General features: G+C 44.2%; 1 long non-coding RNA gene across 1 annotated transcript; it reads left to right on the forward strand.

Annotated features, from left to right (window-relative positions):
• LOC131408855 (uncharacterized) lies at window positions 1-26,914 on the forward strand. The gene is made up of 8 exons (XR_009220817.1): window positions 1-54; window positions 151-289; window positions 11,860-12,005; window positions 12,574-12,617; window positions 13,589-13,661; window positions 19,115-19,227; window positions 21,223-21,381; window positions 25,857-26,914. It is a non-coding gene; the product is annotated as an uncharacterized LOC131408855 (long non-coding RNA).
• The last annotated feature ends 70 nt before the right edge of the window (window positions 26,915-26,984 follow it).

The raw sequence follows: 26,984 nt of genomic DNA on the forward strand, positions 1-26,984 counted from the left end.
CCCAGCTCCGCGGCTGGGGGCTGACAGGCTCCTCCCGCGCCGTCACCCGGCACTGTAAATGGTACCCGCGCCGCCCTCCCATGTGTGCAAACTGGACACCCCTCCCTCTCCCTCACGCCCACCAACGCCTGTGCATTCTCCCGCCTACAGAGCAGATGGTCGTGCCCTTCCCTCCATCCCGCTCACCCCCGCCCCAGGCCGCACCATCCATTCCCTCCTGACTACAATGAATTCAGTCTTCCAGCTTCCACCCACGCCCCTCGCATCCATTCTCCGTCTGCAGCCAAAGGTAATAATGCTGAAACGCAGGTCTAATTATCTCTTTCCCCAGCTTAATTAACACCTTTCAAAAACTCTTCTTTATCCTCAGAACAGTGGTCAGACTCCTTTCTATGACCTTAAGGCCCTACATGATCTGGTCATACCAATGCTGCATTTAAGTTGGATCGTTTGCTATTTCCCCAGCATATTCGTTGCTTTCAGGGAACCTTTGCTTGTCTCGTTCCCTCTGCCTGGAAAATTCCTGATGCTGTCTTCACCTGTTAGAAACTTCTCTGAAGAACAGCTGAAAAAATATTACCGTCATGAAACTTTTTCAATCAGCCTCTCCTTCTGTGTCTCCACAATTCTTCATGACTGCCTTGATTCACTTATTTTAGTTCATTCTTTTAGTTCTTACTATGTATCAAACCCTGAAATGGCAGTACAGGGTCTGATGAATAAGGTGGGTTCCCTTGTGGGGCAGATAGGTATCTAAACAAGAAAATGCAGGAAAATACTCTGGACTCTGGAGTAATGGGCTGAACTGGAAGGAGGAAGAGTCAGGAAAAGCTCCTGAGAGTAGATGAAATTTGAGTTTTTGAAGAATGAGTAAGTTACTAGGCTGGGTGGGAAGAGTTAGAAGGGTATTCCAGGAAAAGGATGCAGAGAAAGAAAAGGCATGAAAGCTTGAAGCTTCCTGGTGTGTTCCAAAAACTATTAGTAATTTGTTTTACGTGGACCATAGGGTTGGTGACAAGACATAAAGTGATAAGACTACAAATATAAGCAGGGGCTAGATTGTGACAAGCTTGGATATGATGTCCAGTTAAACAAGGCAGATGGAACACACCCATTTATTTTTGCTTTCCCCAGATACCTCACAAAAATAAAAATAAAGAGATAAAGTGTATCAACTACCAGACTAAAGAGGATGGGAGAAAACATGACAGCAGACAAGAAGTGTCAAAATTTTGTAAGATGCAACATTATCCAATAGAAAGATAATGCCAGTCACATATGTAATTAAAATTTTCTAGTAGCCACATTTAAAAATCTAAAATAAACAGGTGAAATTAATAATATATTTTATTTAACCCAATATACCCAAAATATTATCATTTCAACATGTGTAGCACTAGTCAGTCACATTTCGATGGCTTAATAGCCACATGTGACTAGTTGTCAGTGGACAGTGCAGGTGTAAAGCATAAAAAGTGAAGTGCCTACAGAGGGAAAGCCTCTAAGATGCAAACTAATTTCCTCCCAGAACCTATAAAGTCCTAGGAATTGGAGGCACTGAGTACCTTGAAAGGCAGAGATGTGGAGTGGGGCTGAATAAAGAAGGATTGGTTGCAAGTCTGGTTAAAAAGCAGTTGAGGGGCCGGCCCCATGGCTTAGCGGTTAAGTGCGCCTGCTCCGCTACTGGTGGCCTGCGTTTGGATCCCAGGCGTGCACCGACGCACTGCTTGTCCAGCCATGCTGAGGCGGCATCCCACATACAGCAACTAGAAGGATGTGCAACTATGACATACAACTATCTACTGGGGCTTTGGGGAGGAAAAGGGAAAAAAAGGAGGAGGATTGGCAATAGATGTTAGCTCAGGGCTGGTCGTCCTGGACAAAAAGAGGAGGATTAGCATGGATGTTAGCTCAGGGCTGATCTTCCTCACACACACAAAAAAAAAGCCTGTGGGAGGAAAAGTCTCCTTCATCAAAAAAAAAGCAGTTGATATTCTCTAAATCTATTTCCTCAGTTATTGCAGCCAGGAGGTTACCCTTGCTGACATCACTCAGACATCATCATCGTTGATATCATCAACATCTCTAAAAGGTTTTGAGTACTTACTATGTTCCAAGTATTTTACATATCATAACAATTTTATGAAGTAAGCAATATTGTTGTATAGCCATTTTACAGGTGAGAAAACCAAGAAACAGAAAGCTTAAGTAACCTGCCAACCATTACACAGTATAAATTGGAAGCTATTATTTGAATCTAGGCACGTTTACTCCAGGACTTGCCCTCGTAACTACTACTTTTACTCTCTGGAACCAGAGAAGCTCCAGACTCATGGACAACAGATGCAGCTTAGGGATGTGGTAACTGATGGGATACAGCTTCTAAGAGGTACAGAGGAATCTGGGATGACACCCCAAATTCTGGATTGGGTGACTGGTTAGACATTGATTCTGTATAACAAGATTTGGAGAACAGAAGAATCAGGTTTATGAGAAAGATGATGAGTTCAGACTCTGAACTAGTTGAGTTTGAGCTTCCATGAAATGTCCGTGTAGAGCTATCCAGTTGGATATATGGGTTTGGAGCTCACAAAAGATGTCTGGACTGGAAATAAATATGGAAGTGATCTGCCAATCAATAGTAAATGAACTCTGGGAGAAGGTAACATTAGCAAGAGTGCTCATGTCCGGTGATAAGAAGACACGGTGGAAACCTAGGTTACACCATTATGTTGAAGTGCCCAAGTAAGAGGACGGAAGTGGGGTGGAAAAGAAGATAGTGGTCCAGGTGTCAAAATCTTGAATGAATGAGGAGTCACTGGAGGGTTGGAAGGTGACAGGAATGGAGGATATGATGAGCAGCCAAATGCCATCCTCTTCTAAGGCACTGTAGTTTTTTTGTTTATTGGTCGGTTTGTAGAGTAGCTGTAGCAGCAGCAGTAGGCACTCGTAGGCACACTTCTCAGTGCTTTACATATGGAAATACATTGATGATGACACAAAACTTCCTGAGTAAATGCCAGCTCTTATTAGTAACTGCTTGATCCAATTCTGTTCTACATTGTTCTACACTCAGAACAAACCTCTGGTGTCTCACCTGCAGTCCCACTATCACAGAACTTGTAAATTGCTCCCTAGCAGCTCTCTCCTATGTTGCTGGCATTCATAGCCCCATGCTCGTTACCCTACCAACATTCCTGATTTACCTTCTTTCCACTTTCTTGACACCCAATTGCAGCACAGAAACAAACTTCTCATTGGCCTCAAGACTCAAGGATGAGAACCTACCTTCCTCTAATGTGCATGCAGTAGGAGCCAAAGAGGAATTCTCCCAGCCTGAGGCCCCAAGGAGTGGGGAGACCTCTGTTGCCTCCTTCTCTTTGGAATCTGTTTTCACCCTGCTTTGTAATGACCAGCGGGGCTCCCTGATATGAGGCCCTTGAGGCCCTGCAGCTGGAGCCACTTTACTGCAGCTGCTGCCGACCAAGCCTGGCTGGGGGCCAGGAACTGTTCCTCCACAAGGGGCATCACAAAGTCACTCAGTCAGCGCATACGTGGTCATTGATCATAGTCTGCCCTGTAGCCAGCTCTCTGATAGGCCGTTGACTTAGTTCTGTAACTTACATTAGTGATTCTCAAACTTGATTTTTTCTCGTGACAGATCTTGAGTCCAGAAAGCACAGCAAGCAGAAACTCTGGGAAGTCAGAGAGAGGTAGGAGATGGAGTCAGAGTAAAATACATACTGAGCAGTATGGCGATGAGTGGTATGTGACGACAGATGATCTGGGAGGCTTGGACTGAGGATGGTGGCCAAGGGGAATGGGCAGGGGTCATGATGACGTTTGTCCTGGAAGTGGCCTAGAACAAGGTAGAAACACGAAGCTATAGTCCAGAGTATTTAGCTGGGGCCATGTTCATCATTGCAGCCAGGCAGGGTGTGGGCCTGGAGGAGGTAGGGGCCTCCTCAGGGGAGCAGGGCTCCTGGAGCTGGGGAAGCTGGGAGTGGGGCCTGGTATGGCTGCCCTCTGGTGACTGATGGTATTGTGGAGCCAGGCGTGCGTTGTGATTCAAGACCTCTCGAAAAAGTAAGATCTTACCCCCTGAAGTGAGGGCTCAGTTTTTCCAGTAAAATATCGGTGGAGAACTGAGGTCAGAAGTCTGATGGCTATAGGCTAAAGAAGGAGCGAATGACAAGGAAGTAGAGAGGGCAAGTACAGCCCACACTGTATGGAGCTTGCATGGAAAGAAAAATTAAAGATACGGTGGTAACTGGAGGGTGTCTGAGGGATGAGGGAGGGTTGTTCTTTTCTAAACAAAGGAGAGGCTTCAGAGAGTTTATACATTTAGGGGGAAGACGTTAGAAAGGGGACGATGGAAAATGCAGGAGCAAGGGGGACCAGGGTTGAAGCAGAGCCCAGATTCTGGAGCAGACATGAGGAACAGACATCAAGAACCCAGCAGTAGGGATCAGCTTAGAGGAAAGGAAATGGGAATGAGTTGAGGCATGCATAAAAGGGGTGGCGTAGGGGCAGCAAATTAAAGGGGTTCATTTCTCATTGCCTCGGTCTTCTTGGTAAAGGATATGGTCAGGCCATTATCTGAGAGTGAGCAGGGTGGGAGAGGCCTTGTTGAGTGTGGTGAAGGTTTGGAAATAAGGAAAGAGGTGTTCAGTAAACATTTCAGCTTAGCAAAGGGGCTCCCTTTAGGGCTTAAAGACAGCCAGGGATTACCTGTTCTCTCCCTGTAGAGTAAGAGTATCTTCCAAGCAGCACATTCGGGGTGGGATCTGGCATCCCCCAAGTGTCCCCTGAGACTGGCAGCCTCCAAGGGACCCATGCTAGAAGACCGAAGGTGGGAAGAGGAGGGAGAGGAGACCACAGAGCCCCTTGGAGATCAGTTAGCTAAGCTGTCTTGTTATTGGACCAAAGGGAAAACTGAGATATGTAAAGAGGAAGGAATTTGCCATGGATTACCCTGATGATTAGTGGCTGTACCAGGATTGAAATCCAGTTCTCCTAACTCCCAGACCAGCCCTCTCTCCACACCTCACATGGTCCCTGTAAGTCTGCCAGTTCCTTGGGCGGTAAAGAGGAAATCATCTTTAAAAGTTATAGCTAGACCCTTCATCTGCTGAATTTGAGAAATCTGTTGCTTCCTGTGTCCTTTTCCTATCTGACAGCCCGTGAGGAAGTGCCCCAGAATGTTTGTCATGGTTAATTGGAAGACTTGGTCCATGAAATCAACCCTAACATCAAAATTTCTTTAACGTAGGAGCACTGGTTGAATTTTTACATGGGGGAGGTGGGGGTTGAGGGAAATATAATTCAAGGCATTAATTTATAAATAATTGTGAAGTTAATTTCTACTAGGATTGAATTGACAGCTGTTTCTTTTACTCCTAAATATGAGGTCTCCCTGAAAGACAGAGCCGCGAGGAACTGAGGGAAGAAGGAGTGGGAGGACAAAGGAGAACTCACACAAAGCATGTGGAGGAGGAAGAATTTCTAAATGGGAAATAACATAGGAGAGAAAGAGAGGGAGGAGAAAGTAGAAGAAAGAAAAAGACGAAGAAGGAAGAGAATGGCCATGAAACAGTAGCGTTCTCGTAAACTCCCTGCCTACAGGCTGCCAGTCCTGTCCAGACAAGGCTAATATTCCTGAGCCCAAGGTCTGGGCCCTGCTCTGCTCAAAAGCCTTTTGTGGCTCCCTTTTGGCTGCCATATTAAGTCCCAGCTCATTGGCCTCCCTTTCAAGGACCTGTATAATTCATCCTCTTGCCCTGAATCATGCCCTTCTCTCTGGACCAGCATGAGCTCTGCTTATTCTTCTCTCAGGAATTTACCTGATTTCCTTCCTCCTCCCCTTTCACAGCTGATCTTCTCTAATCTATAAGGCCTAAACAAATTGAGCTCCAGGAAGCTCTCCTGGACACTCCAGCCCATGCTGACTCTTCCTTTCACTGAATTCCTGTGGACACTGTTTCTCATGGGCTTGTTGGGCCTTTTTACTCAGTTATAAAATAAATAAGTCCTAAATAATAAATTATAAAATAATAAATAATAAGTTATAAAATAAGAAAATAATGTATAGTATGGTGACTAGAGTTAATTATATTGTATATTTGAAAGTTGCTTAAAGAATGGATCTTAAAAGTTCTCATCACAAGAAAAAAATTTGGAACTATGTTTGGTGATGGATGTTAACTAGACTTATTGTGGCGATCATTTCGCAATATATGCAAATATAAAATCGTTACACTGAGCACTCGAAACTAATATAATGTTATATGTTAAACATATGTCAATAAAAAAAAGACATGGTTAAAAAAAAAGAGTCACCCAAAAGAGTCTCATTTCAAAAAGTCACTGATTTTGCCCACCGTAGGCCACTCTACCTTATCCACCAAATTTGCCCTCTAGTGACTGTGATGGTTAATTTAATGTATCAGCTGGGCTGGGCCACGGTGCCCAGATATGTAGTCGTACATTATTCTGGGTGTTTCTGTGAGAGTGTTTTTGGATGAGGTTAACATTTAAATCAGTGGAATCTGAGTAAAGCAGATTGCCCTCCATAATGTGAGTGGGCCTCTCCCGATCAGTTAAAGGCCTAAATAGAACAAAAGACTGATCTCCCCTAAGTAAGAGAGAATTTCACAGCAGGAGATCTTCAGACTTGAACTGCAGCATTGGCTCTCCCTGGATCTCCAGCCTGCCAATCCACCCTCTAAATTTTGGACTTGCTCAACCTCTATAATCACATGAGCCAATTCCTTAAAATAAATCTCTCTCTGTCTCTCTCTACATGCACACATACACATCCAATTGTTCTGTTTCTCTGGAGAACCCTGGCTAATACAATGACTTTGGTTACTTCCAAAAATGTAAGTCCCCTGTGATTGAGGCTTTTCCATCCCAGAGGAGATTCCAAGGATGTATCTTGGTCTCTGAAAACAATTTTAAAGAAGATCCCATAGGGACCACAGCAGGCCCGTTGTGGAGTCATGGACCCTTACTAGAGGCAGGAAATCAGGGTGGTTGGCAGGGAAATGAGACCTAAGTACCAGCACACTGAGCAGAAGGGAGCAAGGCCTGTAACTCCAAAGCCCAGAATGAAGAGGCAAAAGAGGGAAGGCAGGAGAGGGATAGGATGCACACAAGAGGGTATACTGGACCTGGGCCTTGAAAGATGGGTAGAATTTCCATCAGGGATAAGGGGAATGCAATAATGCATGCCATCGTGGATGTCCAATATCTTTTGAATACTCTTTCTTTGATGTTATCCACATTGAGAATCTCACATTCTCAGTGTAGAATCCAACACACTATATTTCCCCTTGCCACTAGGGTGCAGATCCGTAACTCTGTTTCCCCAGTCAGACATACCCGTACCTGACTTTGGTTTGGAAGTTATCTATGAGAGGAAACAGCAACGCCTAGGCTGCTTGTTTTGGGAGGTGTAGGTGGCAGCAGAGGTGGGATGTTCCTGTGGTTGGTGGTACACCAACCTGCTGCCACAAGCAGCTCCCTGACAGGCAGAGCAGAGGCCATGCAGGTCTCAGGTCAGTGGCAGCAAAGCTCTTTTATGAGGCCAATTCTGTGGCCTGGTTCTGGGAGTTGTTCCAAGCTCAGGAGCCCTAGTTTACTCATCTGTGAAATGGAGACTGTGCTGCTTCCCTCCCCTGAGCTAGCAAATGTGATGGAGCCTGGAAGGCAATCGTGTGTGAGACTGAAACAGCAGCAGTAGCTGCAGCTCGAAGGCAGATTGAAAGGAAGAAAATTGGAATCAGAAAAGGGAAGACAATTTCAGAGGAAAACCTATAGGGAGGAAGCCTCTAGAAGGCCCATATTCCTCACCCTAAAGCTTTATCCACCTGAGACTGGGTGGGTAAAGCTCGGGGGTACGAGGACCCAGGCTTCCTGGTGGTGAGTGGTCAAGATGAGAATGTCCTTACTGCCTTCCTGCCAGCTCTCCTCGCTGGCCCCTGCCCCTGGAAGACACAGGGCAGAGAGAAGTCACAGTTGGATACCTTGGGCCTTTCTGCCTTGAATGAGAAGAAATAGTCTTTGGCTCCAGTTAATTAAGCAAACTGATAGAAATTCCCCTCTTAAGTCACACTTTGCATATCCATAATCTCTGCACTACATTTTCTGTATACTTTACCCCTGGGTAAAAATTGGTGAGCATTTAAATGCTTCCTCACATAATCTTGCTAAAGCACAGTCTCGCCTATAAATATTCATGCCACTGCCAAAACATTCGCAAGCTTTCCCCAAAGGTGAAATGTGTGTAATGTACTTAGTCTTCTGGGTATAAATATTATCCAATACATTTTGGTTAATATGAATACACTAATTATTCCTGTAACCCTTTTAAAAAGGGTCATCTTCATGATGTGAATTTTTAAAAAATGTAATTACAGTAATTGGATACTTAATCTAATTAAAATTTGCTTGATCTTTAATGGGAATTTTTCTAAAGAGACAGAGTGACAATGGGCTTTTTGATAATGATGGTTCTCTTTCTGCAGGGGGATCAAGTTGGTGAAAACTGGAGAAGTGGGCAGTTTTGTGTCCATCAGTGCCTGTCTCCTTACCACCCAGTACTTACATAGTGAATCTAGGTTCTAGTTACTGAAGAGGGTGGAGGAAAGAACTAGGGGAGCCTTTTCTATTCCAACAGATGAAGCTGCTCCCCTGGACCTGTGATTGGTTCACGGTGTGCCCTTGCCCTAAGCCTCCGGATCAGGGCCCCTCGTGGGGCTTGCTGGCTGCAGTGCCACCTTAGGATATCATGGGCCTTAGGTGCTTTTGCCTCCATGGGCTCCAGCCGGAGGAGAAGCATCTCCACGCTGCTTTGGGGGCCATGGTGCTGGAAAGAGTAGTGGATGTTATAGGTGCGCCACCCATACCTATGGGTCCACCCTTGAGGTCACCTGCAGACAGTTCCTGTGCACAAGTTGGGGTCCTGTGTTTCTCTGCATAAGGCCATTCTCTGACCTGGGGAGCAAGCTAGACCTGCTGCAGAACTGTCACCTCCAGAGGGACTCTCAAATGATGAGAGAGGGAAGCTGATACATAAATACCTCAGGCGGACAACCTGAGGGCTGCTCTGCACGTTCTTTCCAAGGCATTCTAGTGGGATTAAGCTCCACTAACCCATTCATCAACACACCCATTTCGGGGCTTCCTTTCCTTCCTTATCTCACTTCCCCGCCCCCCTCAACATGCTTCTTGAGACCATCTCCCAAATAGAGCAGTGCTCCCAAACTCTTCCCTTAGAGTCTGCTTTGGGGGAGCCCAAACTAAGACAGACACAAGGTTGGCGTCCGTTTTCTCCGCCATATGGAATGGGCCTGTCTGAAGGAGGAGAGAGTGAAGCCAGCAAAAACAAGCAGGAATGAGGTGGATGGAGAGGGAGCCTGGTGGTGCTGAATTCTGGTTCCACCCCCAAGACTCTCCTGGCTCCTGCCTCTCCTTTGATTCTGTGAGGTGCCCTGAACCGTTCCCAGCCATGTGAGCCAATACATTCCTCCTCTTTTTTTGTCTGTGTTAAGCTTGCTTGAGTTGGGTTTCTCTCTCTCTTGCAACTGAAAGTATCATGACTCTTGCAAAGGATAAGTGAGTTTGCACGCAAAGCATTTACAATAGAGCTTGCCTCAGATTAACTGCTGCTACCATCACTACTACTATTGTTATTAAGTGCATATTCTTATTATTCAATGTCTGACCTGCTTCCAGAGGGACTATGGATCAAGGACCTAGAGCCTAGAAAAGAGTCACAGAAGAAGTCAGTTTAATTCTACTTAATGTCCTCCCTTTTGTCTTTTTTCATAACTTGATTGGGTTGATGCCCACTTTCTCTCTCACTGGGAGGTATTTATGCAATCAATAACTATAGCTTTACTGTCTTCCTATTGATCACTAACAATGAGAAATTAAATATTATTCTATTTTGCTTAAGGGCCAAGTTGGTTTTGCTATAATTTTGTTACCAAATCTGAGTGGCATAGACAAACTGCTCAGCGTGCATGCCCCAGTCAGGTTCAAGTCATGGCAGGCTCTGATTGGCTGCAGGGCCACATTAGGATTGTTGTGGGCACAGGTGTTTTTGCCTTGATGGGCCCCATCCTCCATAAAACATATTTAAAATGATATTTTATGATTGCTTTGGTATAAAGACAAATAAGTTATTATTATACATTAAGACATTTTCTACCTAAAAATTCATTTTTCCTTCTGATTTTAAGAGAAATTAAAACATTTTAGTAATGTGACTCCTGCCTTCTATTTTCCATAACACAGAATAGTTTTTAATTGTATCAAGCATCATAGAAGTAAAATGTTGCCATTTTTAGAAAAGTTGCTGGCGGATGTTTCTGCATTGTAGGGATGGTGGAGGACTTGATCTTGGCACAGGGAAAACGCTTCCATGAATCTTCTGGTTAGGCAAAGGCAAGGCCCGTGGGGTCATCTGGACTGAGTAGGGATTGAGACAATGAGCACTAAGGGGCTTTTTAGAGTAAATCAGAGTGATGTTTTCCTTCAATGAAAGGTTGTTATGTTGTAAAATTGGGGACTTCTGGAGGCCCAGAGACAGGAATTTGACAGCCTAGGGACTGGGGAAGAGAGGGTAGGGTTTGAAGACCTGTGATTGTGGAGGAGCTGAGCCTCATAGAGAGGCAGCCAGGAAAGAGCTCCCTGGGAGGGCAGATGCCTGGTGGGCTGTGGTTTTAGTAAGGTGATATGCAAGTTTCCCTTATGGTTTCTTCAAGCCTTTAGAAAAGTCTGTGACAGACACTAGGCTGTGTCATTGGTGCTAGAGAATAAGGGAGGGGCCTGGTTCTCACTTGAAGCAAGGGAATCTCCTCTTATAAGGCCAGGGCAGAGGTAGCAGCATTGAATCAGTAGAGAATGCTAATCCCAACAGCCAAGGTGACCAGAGACAGTGAGTAGGGGGCTGCCGGGTGGCCAGGTGAAGGCAGAGAAGCAGGCTGCAGCGTGTTCGGTCAAGAATGCACTTGAGACAAAGGCTGTTTTTCCCAAATGCACTGGAAGACAGTGATCCTCGAAGGGGAAGGGGCAGAGAGGAGGATTGGAGCCTGCTATGATGTGGTTAGGGGTCCCCGAGCCGCCCGAGTTTGTATATATCCTTGCCTCTCTGAGCACATCTCCTGTGACATCTCTTTGCTTCCAGCCCCACCTGCATTGGCCTCTTTGCCCTCACTCACACATGCCTGGGCAGCACCACCCTGAGCCCTTGCACTTCTGCCCTCTGCCTGGGATGCTCTTGCCCCAAACATCTGCATGGCTCAACCCCTCACATCCTTCAAGTCCTTGCTCAAACATCTCCTTTCTCAGGGAGACCTTCCCTGGCCAGCCTATTTAAGGTAGACACTCTATATCTTCCTACCCTGCTTTATTTTCCTCCATGGCACCTGTCTTAGCCAGTTTGGGCTGCTCTAACAAAGCGCCATAGACTGGGTGGCTTATAAACAACAGAACTTTCTTTCTCACAGTTCTGGAGGCTGTAAGTCTGAGATCAGGGTGCCGGCAGATTTGGAGTCTGGTGAGAGCCTGCTTCCTGGTTCATGGAGGCCGTCATCTCCCTGTGTCCTCACATGGCAAAAGAGGCGAGGGAGCTCTCTGGGGTCTCTCTTATAAGGATGCTAATCCCACTCATGAGGCTCCTCATACTCATGACTTAATTACCTCCCCAAAATCCCACTTCCAAATACCATCCCACTGGGGATTAGGTTTCAACATACAGATTTCGGGGGGACACGAACATTCAGTCTATAGCAGCACTTATCACCTTCTACAGCTTATTACTTTCATTTCTCTCCTCTGTCTCCCCTCCAGAGGATAAGCTGGTGAGGGCAGGGAGTTTGGTCCATTTTGCTCACTTCTGCGACCCCTGGGGCCTAGAACAGTGCTTGGCACATGGTCTGCTTCACTAAATATTCTTTGGATGAATGAATGAAGATGACAATGTCTAGATTCTACAGGTAAAGTACTTTGAAAAAGCTCCTAAACTGGAAATAAGTTTACTTTCATATTATGTAGCAGCTGAAAACCACAATTGGGTAAATGAAGTGAGAACAGGTTTGCATTGAACGATTGATCATCTACATTTTCACGTTCAGCTTAGATGGTGTTTGTGGTGCTGTAGCTGAGTAGTGCTTAAATGGTGTTCTGTAGAAACTCAGGTGCTGCAAACCTTCCTTCAATATTTGTTCTTAATTTTATTTTCAAATATATTTTTAACTATTTTGAAAATAAAATACATTCTCAAATGCAGTATATATTAAATTTCAATGTATTGACTATTCCTGATGTGTTAACTGGTACTGTCAGGTTAACTCATTTTTTAAAAAGTAGAGCCTAAGAATAACGATTTCTTCTACCATTTCTAGAAATATATTTGGATTTCTTATAAATATGTCCAGAAAAGATTACAAATTTGAAGTTCTTCATTTGTGACACTTTATTTAATAAGGAATGCAAGCAGTTAGATAACTTGGGTGATTCTCTATTGGGAAAAAAACTAACAGCTTTCTATTGTTCTCTTTCAAGCTTCTGAAACAGTTGTTAATTGAAGATTATCCCGAGGTGGCAAGGTGAACTTAAAATGTTTTCACTACAATTCTCTGGATATCATAATGTTCTCCATACTATGTGACCAAAACAAAAGGCAGAAATAAATTGGGTGCCAAAACTGATAAGTGGCAGAAACTTTCCTCAATAACCCTTGCTTTCCATATTTTTTTGAAATGGTAATTATTTTGTATTTGTGATACTTTGGGTGGGTTTTGTTTTTTTTATTATGAAACTGATGCAGCTATGTGAATGAATAAACTAGTGTCACCATAAGGATACAGTTCACATCTTCATCAAGTCTTGGAACCTGTAGATTCAGGCATTATTCTGTACCCCCTCCCCCACTTTCTGGGTTGATACAGCTGTTCATTCACCTCAAGGTTTTGAATGTGGAAAGCTGAATGTTTACCAGGGATTTTTTTTTAAGTTTTTAAATTTACAAATGTAAAATTCCCTTTTTTCGATGAGTTTTTACACATAAATAGATTCTTATAACCACCACGTCACACAGGGTACAGAACAATTCCAACATCCCAGAGAATTCCCACGTGCTTTGTCTTCAGACCCTCCCCCTACACCCACCCTGGCAACCACTGATCTGTTTTCTGTTTACATATTTTTGCCTTTTTGAGAATGTCTTATAAAGGGAATCAAACAATATGTAATTTTTGAGACTGAGTTCTTTCACTTAGCAAAATGCATTTGAGATTCATCCAAGTTGTTGTGTGTATCAATAGTTCATTGTTTTCAATTGCTGAGTGGTCTTCTATTGTGTGGATGTAGCACAGTTTATCTATTCACCTATTCAGGGACATTTGGGTTGTTTCCAATTTTGGGTGATTATGAAATATTGCTATGAACATTTGTGTACAGGTTTTTGTGTGAACGTAGGTTTTCATTTCTCCAGGATAAATACAAAGAAATGGGATTGTGAGGACATAGGTAAATGTATGTTTCACTTTTTAAGAAATTGCCACACTGTGTTTTCCAGAGGGCTGTATCATTTTGCATTTCTACTGGAGTGTAAGAGAGTTTGAATTGCTCCACATCCTCATCAGCACTTGGTATTGTCAGATTTTGTTTTATAATTTTAGCCATTCTAATGTGTGTATACTGGTATGTCATTGTGGTTTTAATTTGTATTTATCTAATGACCAGTGATGTTGAGCACCTTTTTATGGGCTTATTTGTCATCCGTGTACCTTCTTTGGGGAAGTGTCTATTTAACCTTTTGCCATTTAAACAATTGGATTGTTTTCTTATTATTGAGTTCTTTATATATACTAGATACAAGTCATTCGTCTGGTATATGATTTGCAAATATTTTCTCCCAATCTGTGGCTAATCTTTTTATTCTCTTAACAGTATCCTTAACAGAGCAGAAGTTGCTGATTTTGATGAAGTCCAATTTATCAATATTTTCTTTTATGGATTGTGCTTTTGGTGTCATATCTAGGATAGATTTTCTCCTATGTTTTCTTCTATGAGTTTTATGATTTTACATTTAGGTCTATTATCCATTTTTAGTTAACTTTTGTATACAGTCACTTTTAATTCTATTTATTTATTTTATTTTTCCCCCCAAAACCCCAGTAGATAGTTGTATATCATAGCTGCACATCCTTCTAGTTCCTGTATGTGGGACACGGCCTCAGCATGGCCAGAGAAGCGGTGTGTCGGTGCGCGCCCGGGATCCGAACCCCGGGCCGCCAGCAGCAGAGCGCGTGCACTTAACCGCTAAGCCACGGGGCCGGCCCTCACTTTTAATTCTTGACATTGCAAAAACATTGGTTAATTGTTTAACTTTCTTTTTGTAAAGATAATGATTTTGTTTTTATAAAACTAATACATATTTATGATAAGAAACAATACTGATACAAAGAAGAAAGCTAATATTCACTCCCAAACTCTACCACCTGGAAACAACCATCTCTAACTCTTGATGAACATTATTTCCGAAATCTCTGTGCATATAAACAGGTGGATCTAGAAAAAAAAGATAAATGTGTAAAAGATAGATAAGTTGGTAGTTTTTATTTTGTTTGAGGACCTTCTCATCTCAAGAAACACCACTTATATATATTGGATTTCTTTAGTCTTCCTTATCTATCAACTTCTTCATAATCATGCTTCTATTTTTGTTTTTGTTCCATTTTATGTTGTGTGATTTCCTTAATTCGGATCATGAGGACTCTGGCTGTATTTTCACTCATTTTTTTTCTGTTATTTGTTGCTTCTAACATGAGGTCACTCTCTATAATGTTCTCATTTTTTTTCCTTCCATTTATTCTCTTGACTTTTGCCAACTTCTTATTTATTTCATTTTACTGTCCTACAAGCTCTTCTCTACGTCCTTGTGTCTCTTCTCTATACTTTTCTTTAGAAAGAGAGATCACGTGATCTATAATTTAATGAAGGCTGTGGAAAATTGTTTGTCTGACTCCTTCCTTTGTTTGTTAGTTCCTCTTGAAATGTATGTCCTCTATCTGTTTTTCTGTTTATGTCCCTTTCCTTAATATCCTCAACCCCTACCATTTGCTAAGGTCCTGTATGACTTCTGGCTGATTGGATTTCAGTTTACAAGGGAGTAGGCTGTTTGTTGAAGAATAGTGTGGGGAGAGGAGAGAGGAGTGAGCTAAGACAGTTCGCAGCTTCAGTTCAAGCGAGTAGTGGCAAACCACCTCTCAGCAATATTATTTCTCCTACTCTGGGTGCCTGCCTTCCATCAGTTTCCAGCTTTCAAGACATCCACAAGGCTCACAGCAGGGATCCTAAAGTGACAGATTCTCTGTATTATGATCTCATGACCCCCACTTAAGCTCCTCCTCCATAACACTTCACCTCTGGCTAGGAGTCTAAGTAGTAGACAGTAATAATTGTGTGTTGGCATCATTTCTCCATCCAACTCATCTACCTTACTCTTCTTCCGTGTGAAACTAGGTATCTCAGTGGACAGTCATTCTACTGTGACTTGTCCATGTCCCAGGATCTGGTTGCTCTCATACCCTAGCTGTACATTAGAATCATCTGGGAGCTTTAAAAAATGCTGATGCCTGGACCTCAGTTCCTGAAATTCTGAATTAATTGGTCTATGATGGGACTTGGGTATTAGTATTAACTAGAATATCTGCTAAAGGGTTAGAACGTGTGGCCAAGGTTGTGTTCATTGCTGATCGAAGGTGTATTGGATTGGATATTCAAAATATTGATATCTGCTATGACAAAGCAGAACAACAATATCCTGCTGGAAGTTTGACATATGTGTTATCTTTGAGGGTCCCCCCTCATTTTGTCCCAGATTATTCATAGCCTTTGTCAGGTATACCTCATAGCTGACAGGTTGAGATTGTGGCTGTTTCTTTGTTTCAATGAAAATGGTATTTCTCACCTCTGTTTTTCATTGTGTTTCTTATTTGTGGTGTGTTTTGAACAAGAAAAGTAAAATGTAAAATGCCTTTATACTACCAACTTTAGATTCTTTTTGACTTTATAATAAATGTTTTAAATTTGACGATAAATGTAGTTATACTAATAAAATACTACTACAATCTGCTTCTATATTGGGTTTCCTTGTAGATTTTATTTGAAAAGCAAGTGTTCTGCTATGAAAAAAATGCAAAAAAACACTGGTCTTCTTAAAAGGTGCAGTCTAGGGATATCTTAGCACCCATAAGAAGCCACCTAGTTTGCTTAAAGGCAGTCATCTCTGCCATTTGAAGGTCTTGGGGGCTTCCTGATGATGAGATATGACTTACCCAGGTCTAAGCTACCTCTCTAGGCCAGGAGTTGGCAACCTTGTCTGAGTGATCAACCAACTCTTCCTGTGATCAGCAAGCCCTCCACAGTCACCAGGTGTTGCGACATCCCTGTCTGCAGGGAAGAGCCGACCACACTGTCTTCCAGGAGTGGACTGGAAAGAGGGGGACTTACCCCAGGAAAGCAACTTTCCAGCAAAGGAGATGGAGTTTTCTCTTTCTATTTCCCCTCTCCTCTGTCTTGATTCCTTCCACCTTCTTCCCTTCCTCTTGCTCTTCTAGCTTGCTCTTTTTTCTTCTCATCCTTCTTCTTCTCTCCTGTTTCTCTCCTGCCGTGGAACTAAGGGGGGTGCCTAATTTGCCTGTCAAATGTATAGCAGATACCTTTTCTCTTTTGTCTTCAATTTATGGCAGATTTTGTCAAAGAGAATATTTTGCCTTGTTTGTAGCCTAATTTATTAGCCTTTTCCTTTAAGGCTTTGGGGTTCTGTTTTATGCTTAAGAAAGCTTTCTTTACTTTAAGAATTTGAAAAGCATCCATCGGTATCTTCTCTTGGCACTTTTATGATCTTATTCTCCACATTTATATCAGATCCATCTGGAATTTACTTTGCTAAATGAGTGAGGCAGGAATCCTGCTTCTTCTTCTTCTCATCTTCCTCCTCTCCCTGCCCCCTAAAAAAGACTAGCTAGCGAGTCAGCACCATTTATTGACTAACCAGTCTTTTAATCCTTGATTCAAAATGCTACCCTTATAGTAAATTCATATATATGTTTTGATTTCTCTCTGGACTCTCCATTCTGTGCCAATGATTGGTGTATTGTGTCATTAGTGTACGGTTTTATTTACCAAAGCTTTATCATATATTCTGTTACCTGGCAGAGCTGATTCATTATCATTTCTCTTCTTAGCCAGAATTTTACTGCCTATTCTTACAAATATATGTTTCTATATTAACTTTAAAATCACTTTCTGAGCTGATTGATAGGATTGATATCACAATTAACGTATAGATCAATTTATTGATCATTACCATCTTCATAAAATTGTTTTCCCAGCCAAACACTAATTTTGTGTCTCCATTTATTCTAGTCTTTTAATTCTTCAGGAGAAGTTTATAGGTTCTGAACAATTTCTCTTAAATGTACTTCTGTTTTTGTTGCTATTGTAAATATGAATTTTTTTCCTGTATTGTCTTGTAACTCATTATTTTTCATATAGGAAAAGTTTGATTTTTTTTTTTTTGAGGAAGATCAGCCTTAAGCTAACATCCGTGCCAATCCTCCTCTTTTTGCTGAGGAAGACTGGCCCTGAGCTAATATCTATGCCGATCTTCCTCCACTTTATGCGGGACACCGCCACAGCATGGCCTGACAAGCGGTGCGTCAGTGCATGCCCGGGATCCGAAGCCAGGCCGCTAGCAGTGGAGCACGCGCACTTAACCGCTATGCCATGGGGCCAGCCCCAAGGAAAAATTTAATTTCATATATCAATTTTCTAATTGTCATTTACCATTTGTTGTTTCCATTGAATTGTTAGGATTTTTCATAAACTTAAAAATAATCATAATTTTACCTCTTCTTTCCAATTTTATGCCTTGTATTTACTTCTCTTGTCTATTTATATTGGTCAATAACTGCACAACAGTGTTAAACAATAGTAGTGTTAGAGTACATTCTGATCTTATTCCTGATGTTGGTAGACGTGATTCTAATGTTTCAACATTAAGCATGATGCTAACTTTTAGTCTGAGAACATATGTCTAGGTGTATTAATATGGTAAATTATACTTCCTAATTTTAAATCACCCTTGCATTTCTGGTATGAATTTCACTTGATAATTATGTACTATCTAAAAGTATGCTGCTAAGATCTATTTGTTAATATTTTATTTAAGATTTTTGCTTTGTTATTTAAAAGTGAGATTAATCTGTAGTAGTTTTTGTGCCTTGTCCAGTTTTGTTATCAATATTTTACTAGCTTTTATAAAAAATAACCTGGAGATTTCCTTTCCTTTTTATGCACTGGAATAGTTCAACTCCAGAATTATTTGTTCCTCAGAGAAAGAATCCTGAAGGAATTCATTTGTGAAACTGTGTGTGCGCGCGTGTGTGTAAACATACAAGAGAATCATTTTTTTTTTACACTTTTCTCAATATCTTCCATGATTATTAACACATCTTTAGTCCATTTTGGTAATAACATTTTCTTAGAAATAATTTCACACAGTTTTTAAAATACATTAGCATAGAGTTGTGAAATTTTAAAATTATAATTATTTTAATTTTCTACATATTTGTGATTATTTCCCTGTTTTGTGTATTTATACTTCTTTGCTTCTTTTTCAGTCTTATTAACCAGTAGTTTATCTATTTTATTTTAGCCTTGTCATCAGTTGGGCAGTTAATTAATAAATTGCTCTTAATGAATTAATTTCTATTTTCAGTATTAATTTCTTCTTACTCCTTTTCTGAGTATGATTTTGTTATTTTTTCTAGTTTCTTTAGTTGGATGCTTAAGTCATTTATTTTAGTTGTTTCTTGTCTAATGTGTAATGTGTGGCTGAGACAGTGCTCCCTGGCTACATATGTGCTATTCTCTTCCATATCACAGCATCCCTTAAAGTTTAGTTTCAGCCATGTGACTGGTTCTAGCCGATAGACTGTGAGCAGAAGTGATGTATGTTTTGTCTGGACTGAGATAGTTAAGAACCAGTGCGTTTTATCCCTCCTCTTTCTTCTGCTTTTACCATGTCTTGTAGGCCACGTGTTCCAGATGGTATGGGTACAAGGGAGAAGATCCTCCATCAGCCTGCAGCCCTAAGTGACTGTTTGAACAGGTGTGTAGCGTGAACAAGAAATAACTTTTATTGCAGTAAGCCACTGCAATTTTAGGGTTTGCCTCTTGTGCTAGCTATTAGTTACTTATCTTATCTAACAGTGTATTTGAGGCTATTACTCTTCCTCTGAGTATAGCTTTAGACATATCCAAAGGTTTTGATATGCAATTAAAATAATGATTTATTTTTCCTGCTTGGAGATATATGTCCCAGGTCCCCTTTGTTCGGTCTCACAGCTGCAGAATACATCTGCTCAGCCCAGTTCTTGAAATCCCAGTCTGGCCAGAACTCCAGGTCCTCCCATTCCACTTAAGTCAGTCTATAAATGCAAACTGTGACTGCCCACCAGACCCCTGCTGGGCCTGCTGTATTTGCTCCTGACTTGCCTCTGCTCAAATGCCACAATTCTTGGCTCCATCTCTCCTTCACGAATCCGCTTCTCTTCCTTTGGTCTTGGCATTTGCAATCCATCTCTCTGGTGGCTTGAGGCTTTCTTATAGACTAGCTTGGGTTCAGCTCACTCCCCTCAGATGGTGCCCCCGCCCAGCCCTGCCTGGCCAGCTCAGGAAAGAAGTGGCGGAAGAATGCCACCCTCAGGTTTCCCTGAAGACCCCCACTTGCTCTCGTTCCTCCTCCTTCTCATGCTCCCTCTGTTGTACATGCTGTATTGAGTGGGTGCTTGGGGGCTCTAGGTGGTCTCAGCCCTCAGCTTGGCATAATGAGGGCTTTCTGCAGCCCCCTTGGGAGGCCGAGCGGGGATGGAGACACAGTGCCGCCGCCGCCACCAACCATTTTCACAGCTTGGCAACAATCTGTATTCTTGGGCCTTTTCCTTAAGAGGGAGTGTGGGAATACATATGATTTATAATGTAAACAATATACGCTGACAGGATGTGAATGAATAAAAGATGAATAAATAAAAGCACAGGAATAAATAAACCACCTACCTTGGCCTTGCTCTGAGCAGTGAGGGAAATGGTAGGAACATCACAGCAAGACAGGGCAGTGGTGGCTGCTGCCTCAGCATTCTTCCTCACCGGAAGGCTGGGCGCCACCCTCCCCCACCTCCCCTCAGCATTCTTCCTCACCAGAGGGCTGGGCAGCCTCCCTGCACACTCCTTCCCCCAGTGTCCCCCTGTCTTCAAGCAGACGCTGCATTAGGAGCTGCCCTCTTCATACTGGGGCAGAAAAAGCATAGGACAGATACTAATTAGCACCGCAACCTGGAGCGGGTCAGCCTCCCTCCCTCCTGCTACCCTCCAGGCCTTGGTTTCCCCATCTATAAGTGAAAGGATGAGACTAGATGTCCTCTGAGTCCTTCAGGAATGGGCTGTCATAGTCCCTCTTATCAGGAGGCTCAGTGTGGTGCACCCAAGTTCTGGGCCTCTGTTTTCTCATCCATAAAGTGGGGGTTCTGATGGGCAGTCACAGAGGGCTCTTCTCTCTCTGGCTTTCTGCTAGGGGCTCTGATCCCCCTGACTTCTTCCAGAGTTCACAAGAAGGGGTACCCTCCACTCCCACACCCCTGCCCCTCCTGGCTTCAGTGCAGCTAGCTCTGAAGTGGGCCTGGTTCTCTGGGCTGGCAGCCCCCGGGCAGACTGGAGGCCACACATCCGTATAGCCTCTCCCACAGACCTACGACAGGTTGGGCCCCATGGCACCCTCTCCCCTGCCTGGCCTAGTCCAGCATGACGGAGGGGACAGGCATCATCTCCTGCCTGAGAGGCCACATGCCCTAAGGTCTCTGCTCTGTGCTTGCACCTCTGTGCTTGGGACTGAATCCATTCTCAGCAAGCAGGCACCTAAGGTGGGGAGTTTGGGAGAGAAACCTCAGGCAGAGAGGGATTGGTGCCCTGAGGGGGTGTGAGAGAGGGCTTGGGAGGCCAGAGGAAGCAGGAAGGGAGTCAGGGAGGGAGGTTTGGGAACCTTCCAGCCGGGACTAGCAGGAGAGAAGGGCTTTCCTAGGGGCGGGGCTTCTGGCTTGGGCCCAAACTCAGGGCTGCCTCTGGATCACTCCTCCGTCCTCCCAGCAGATGGCAGTGTGCGTATGGGAACCAAAGCAACGGCTCCTGGCATCACCAGCGCATGATTTTGCAGGCTGGAGAGCGGGAGAAGGACCCCTGACCCTCTTGTCAAAGAGGGGGATGAGCAGATAAGTCTGTCTTGCTGAAGACTCACCAACTGCCCTGGTGAGCTGCTATGGGGAGGCTTGTCCAGGAGTGCTGGGCCCAATGGTGGTGGGTCTCCTCTCTCCCAGGATCAGATCCCCCCTGCCCTGCCCAGTGCTTCGGCTTCTGTGGGCCTGGGTGGGGTCAGGATTGACCATAGGCCCTCAGGACACCCCCACATCAGGGAAGCCTGCCCTTGTGCAGCCAGCTCTGTGACTGCACTGTGTTCTCAACTCTCAGGTTAAAGCTACTTCTGGGTAGCTCTCCCCTGTCCATCTGTTCCATCCTGGCTCCAGGGCCCTGCAGCGTGGGTGGGTTGGGTAGGCCCTGAGCCTGTCCTCAGTAGCCCCTACAGCTCAGACTCACTGACCTGGCCCCTTACCTAGGCACAACTTTGTGTGTCCCCCATAGTGCCCTAAAGAACGGGGCCAGAGAAGCAGATAGCAGGTTCTTGTTGTCCCATCGCCAGAGCCCCGGGGCTGGACTGTAGAGAAAAAGGTTAACAGATGAGCAGTGATAAGGCTCACCTGACTTTAGCTCTGTGAGGCCTTGGGTCTTGGGGGATAAGTTTCTGTTTTACTCAAGGGTCTTCTGCGTGCAAGGAACAGAGCACCCCAAGTAAGGGAGGTAAATAAGCAGGAAATCTGAGTCTTCCAGAAACCCAAGGATAGGGCCAGACCCCAACAGTGCAGGGAGTCAAGAGCCTGGGCTGGGGGCTGCTCCCAGATCCCTCGTGGCTGGAGGCCCTCAGTGGCAGGTGCTCACATTCCTCGCTGCAGTGCTGTCACTAACCCGACTGAGCCATTCCCTGCGTGTCCGCTTCTCCTCTTCCATGCACCCTCTGTGTGCCCTCTGTGTTTGATCCAGATTTCCAAAAGCAAGAATCCAATTTGCATCTCCTGTCAGAGAACAAATTCTTGTCCAGTTGGCTGCACTGAGGGTGTGTGTCGTACAACACTTGCTGCCTAGAGAGGGCAATTTCAGACACTGTGATGGCATGCAAGGAGGCTGCTTACAGTTGGCAAGTGGTGCCCTGCACAGGGGTGCCTGGGTGAGGGCGCAGGAGGGGGCTGTTGTTCCATCTGCGCTCCTTGGCAAGCCATGCAGCTTTGTGTGAGGCTGCATCAGCCCAGAGGAAGGGAGACGGCGGTACCTTGGGCAGAAGAGAAGTGGCCCTGAGATGTGTCAGATACTATGATTGGCACATAGCCTTTTTATTACTTAGGGCAATGCATCTCTTATCTCTTCTCCATTCCACCCTGTATCAGCTAGCTTTTGCTGCATAACAAACTAACCCTCCTTGCTATGGACTGAATGTTTGTATCACCTCCAAATTCATATGTTGAAGTCCAGTGTGTCCAAAGTAATGTCATTTGGAGGTGGGGCCTTTGGGAGATAATTAGGCTATGGGGGTGGAGCTCTCATGAATGAGATTAGTGCTCTTATAAGAAGAGTCACAAGAGAGATGATCTCTCTCTCTCTGGCACATGAGCGTACAACAAGAAGGCGGCCATCTGCAAACCAGGAAGAGAGCTATTGTCAGGAACCAGATCAGCCAGGACCTTGATCTTGGTCTTCCCAGCCTCCAGAGCTGTGAGAAATAAGTGTTTGTTGTTTAAGCCACCCAGTCTATGGTGTTTTGTTATAGCAGTTCAGTCTGACTAAGACACTCCTCCAGATTAGTAGCTTAAAATAACAAACGCTTATTATTGCTCATGAGTCCATGGGCTGGCTGTGTGGTTCTGCTGATTTGAGCCTGGTTTCACTGATCTAGATTAAGCTTCTTCATGTGTCTGCCTTCAGCTGGAGGCTCAGCAGGGGGCTGGATGACCCAGGATGGCATCACTTACATGGCTGACAGTTCTACTTCTGAAAGTTGGCTGGCTGTCATCTGGGGGAGCAGGGGCAACTGGGCTACATGTCTCTCATCAACTGGCAAGGTAGCCTGGACTCGTTGACATGGCAGCTCAAGGTTCAAAGAAAGCAAGTGGAAGCATGCAAGACCTCTTTTGGTCCAGGCTCAGAATTTGCACAAAATCTCTTCTGCCATATTCTTTTGGCCAACAAGTCACAAAAACCACTCCAGATTCAAGGAGTAGGGAAAAGACTCTTTATTTATTTATTTATTTTATTGAGGTCACATTGGTTTATAACATTATATAAATTTAAGGTGTACATCATGGTATTTTGACTTCTGTGTAGACTGCGTCATGCTCACCACCAAAATTCTAGTTGCCATCCATCACCATACATATGTGCCCCTTTACCCCTTTTGCCTTCCCTCTAGGCCGTTCCCATTTGGTAACCACCAATCTGGTCTCCATATCTATGTGGTTGTTTGTTTATCCTCCACATATGAGTGAAGTCATACAGTAATTGTCTTTCTCTGTCTAACTTATTTCACTTAGCATAATACCCTCAAGTTTTATCCATGTTGTCACAAGTGGCACAATTTCATCTTAGGAAAGACTCTTGATGGGAGATGCTGCAGAGCACATTTCAAATGGGCAAATAGAAGAAGAATAATTTCTGCCATTTTTGTAACCTACCACACACCGCAACTCTGACCATGAGGTTCCATGGCAGGCAGGAAGGAGGTGACCAGAGAGGGGACCTAAGCATAGACCCAGGGAGCTCTTGAGGGCAGAAACACATGGGACTGCTCCTAAGCCTTGTATGTAGATCTAATGTTCTTAGATGTAGACTTAACTGGGTGTTGAGAGGGGAAAGGAAACCATGGAGCTTCTTTTGCACTAAATGCCCCATATTTGCTCTCAAAATTCATATAACATGAAATTCTCATAGTTGTCAATGCCTCTCTGCAACTTATGCCCCCTAGAGCACACTCTTAGCCATCATGGGGTAGTGGGGTTGGAGACTCAGATATCTGTGAGAGGCCCACTCCACAACCTGACCTCTCAGCGTCTCCTTCCTCCATCTGCACATGACTCCATTCTTCACCCTCACACTACTTTATCAACCCTTCTCTACAGGCACACTCTTGACCTTGTCCTTACCCGAACTACTTTACCTGTGAAGCCTTATCCTCTAGTATTCCCCTGTGGCTACAACCTCATGCTTTTTGGGTGTTCACACTTACTTGCCCCTGCTTCCATCGTTTTGGTCCTTTTTGTGCCTGACAGCTCCTCAAGTCCTCCTTTTCCTAGAAGTCTTTCAGTCTTCTCCTGGCTTTAGTTCCTCTCAATCCCTCCATCGATCCATCACTTTTACCACTGTCTTGTCAACACACTCAACTGCGTTGGCGTCTGTTTTCCCGCTGCCCTTTTTAGTAAACTCTCAGTCCTGGATCAATCCAAGCATTTATCTTTCCTTCTCTGCATGTAGGGAGCTGAGTGCTACTGGGGACAGTCACCTAAACACAAGGACCAGAATCCTACAAACAATGGTCTCCTTTCTGCCGGGTCCTCAACACTCCCCATCCTCCCCTCTATTGGTCCCCAGTACCTCTCTGTCTCCTGCTTTCCACAGAAGCTATTTCAGAATTTATTCCTTCTCCTCTAACCTCCCTCCACTTCACTCATATCAGAACATCATAAGGAATAGAATCTTCATATGGCAACTGCTTTGATGCCCTTCTCTATCAGTAACAAATTGCAACCTCTCCCTGTCTATTGGCTTCGATCTAAATAGTTCTCAAACTCCAGCTTTTCCTTCCTCTCCTAGTGAGCCACTTTGAAGATATGCCCACAGCAATTATCTGTTTGTGTTTAGCCCAGAGGGGACACAGCCACGTGGCTGATGTGGGGGTCTGGGTGCCATATGGGGGCTCCTATCCAAGGCAAGACAGGGGCAAGCTAAATCAGACCTCATTTTAGGAAAAATCAAAGTTCATGCACTAGAAACACTCAGACAAACTTGAAGTCCAAAGGGATAGTGGCAGGATCAGAATTTGGGTTGTGGAGCAATAGTTCAGAGTCACATGAGATGGTGCCACAAGGAAAAGCAGATGAAGAAAGAACAAGGAAGAGTGGATCTGGATGATTTCTCCGAGCAGCCTATCTGTTCATCCTGCTAATCTTTCTTGGCCTTTGGGTGCCGTATGCCACAGAGATGGGAGTATAGATTGACTTAAATGTTCAGGAGACGTAGCATGACACCAGGTTTTTCCTGGATTTTCCCAGAGGAAACAAGGATGTTCCTGAGAAGAAAGGAGGTGGTAGGTAGGGCCTTCGGCCTTACTTCCTGGCTTATCCCACTCATTGACACACGCACTGAGCTGTCCATGGTACCACTGCTCTGCCTTCCCTTTCTGGGTTGTGACAGCCCCACTGAGGGCAGGAGGGAGGGAAAGGGCAGAGTCTGGGGATTGTGACAGGATATCTTCTACCTCCAGGATGTCCTGTAGGACAGTGTGTGGCACACAGTAGGGTCTCAGTTAATATTTGTTGAATGAATGATAAATGACTCAGGACACTCACACAGGCGTGGGCATGTCTGGAAGATGGTTTGTCCATTTGTTGCTTTCTTCCATCCAGGTGAGTCTGTTTGCAGCCCGGCTTCATGAAGACTCCTGCTCTCTATGTGAGCCCCAAAGGCCAGATGAGTTCTACCTTGTTAGTACCACACCAGATCAATCCTGGCAGAGCAGAGTTCTTCTCCTCTCCCACCATCCCAACCCAGGAGGTAGTGTGCTTTTGTAGGAGGAGTTCTGACTCAAAATTAAACACTGGTGTCGTGGTGCCTTCATCATTACTGACTTGTTGAGTGATCTTAGAAGGGTCACCTACTCTTGAGGCTTCAGTTTCCCCAGGGAATAATTATCTCCGCCCTTACAGGGGCACTGCAAAATCAAATGAGCTAGTGAATTGAAAGAGCTTCACAGATTATAAAACATGGTACATGGGGGTAGGACTGTGATGCTAATGACATCAAGTGTGGCATCCAAGATAAGACAAGATCTAGCCAAGCAAAATATGCAAGCTCTTTGAGAGCAGAGCATGTGGGTGATTCTTTTCTGTAGTCCCCCAGGGCCCAGTAAGGGCAGTACATAGATGCGGAATAAGTCATTGAATGGAACTGAGTTTCTTTCTTCAGAAGCCCCTTAGTAGCGACCCAGATCTGGAGGTTTTAGATCCAAAGAAGGTGAGGCTCTCCATCATCTGCTATTCTCCAGGGATTAGTTGCTCCTCCTTTTGTACCCATCCACCCACCCCTCTGGGCCTCAAGGAAAGAGCCTGGAATCTGAAGCCTCCAACTTCGCCAGGTGCCCCCTCTGTACTCCTGTCACCATAGACTTCTTTTATCATCACTGGGTGCAATGTAGCTGACTACCCAAAGGGAGGGCAATGCACAATGTCAGCATCTGTTAATCAATCATTCTCTTTTGGAAACACCCCTCAATGTGAAACGAAAAGCAGCAATTAAGCTAACTACATCCATTTCTTGTTATTGGAAGCTATTCAATAGGGTAGCTATAATTATTGTGCATCTATGTGTCGTTTTACAGTTTTCAATTTCTTAGTTATGTTTAACCAAAAATTGATAAATGTGTAAATTACAGTCTAACTCACTGATTCATACCATGTCTGGGACCATGGGGTGTCCTCTGGAGCTGCTGTGCCAGTGCCCACATGCCTTTCCCTCCCTCTACGGCTGGCCATTGA

This window comes from Diceros bicornis, chromosome 7 (assembly GCF_020826845.1).
Source record: "Diceros bicornis minor isolate mBicDic1 chromosome 7, mDicBic1.mat.cur, whole genome shotgun sequence".
NCBI classification, from domain to species: domain Eukaryota; kingdom Metazoa; phylum Chordata; class Mammalia; order Perissodactyla; family Rhinocerotidae; genus Diceros; species Diceros bicornis.